This window comes from Chionomys nivalis, chromosome 7, assembly GCF_950005125.1.
Source record: "Chionomys nivalis chromosome 7, mChiNiv1.1, whole genome shotgun sequence".
Classification (NCBI taxonomy): Eukaryota; Metazoa; Chordata; class Mammalia; order Rodentia; family Cricetidae; genus Chionomys; species Chionomys nivalis.
The window spans coordinates 66,587,296-66,588,086 of NC_080092.1; positions in this window are offsets into that span (position 1 = coordinate 66,587,296).

Below are 791 nucleotides of genomic sequence, written 5' to 3' on the forward strand. Positions count from 1 at the left end.
TCAGCTTTGCAGGCTGAAGTTGGGTTGGATCTTGGGAACCTGCTGGCCCAAGCTTGTCCCTTGGCTGCAGTTTCAAAGGGTTCAGCCGCTCCTGATACCCCAGCCCCAAGTCCAGCTAAGGCTAGGTTAAGGCCCAAGCTCCAATTCAGCATCTCTCTGCAGCCACCAGGCCCGGCCCTGCTCAGCCCGGCCACCCAGCCTCCTCTCTGCCTCCTTGGTGACTTCTAGGCGCCCTAGGGCGGTGGCAAGAAGTCCGTGGTCCTCAGGATCAGATTCAGGGCCCATGGCTGTAGGTGTGAGCATGGGGTGGTCAGGATCCATGCAGGACGCGTGTGTCCTCAGCCCCCAGGACACCGGCTCCCAAGTCCATCGCGTGCAGGCGGGGCTGTGGGAGAGCTGGTGCGGGGAGGTTACCCGGCCAGTGGCCAGGCCCAGCCACGGGCGCCGGGGAGCGGGCCTAGCTGTCCAGTCTCAGTGGGAACAGGGCACGGCGACCCGGCCGCTCGTCCCCTCTTCCCGCCTCACTAATCTAAACCATGCGGGGCTCCAGGCCCCTGCCCAGCTCAAGGACTGCGGGAAAGCCACCCAGCTACACTGCCGAGGAGCCTGCGGCCTGATTGAGGCTTGGGGTCGGAAAGGACGGAGGAGTCCCAGGACCCTAGAATCCTCCTCTCCGGGGGGCGGCGGGCGAGAACTGATTGACAGCTGCGACGTCAGCACTGGGGGGGGGCGGCCCCGAAGGGAGGGAGGACCAGGAGGAGGGAGCAGAGGCCCCAAAGTGCAGCCTCGGA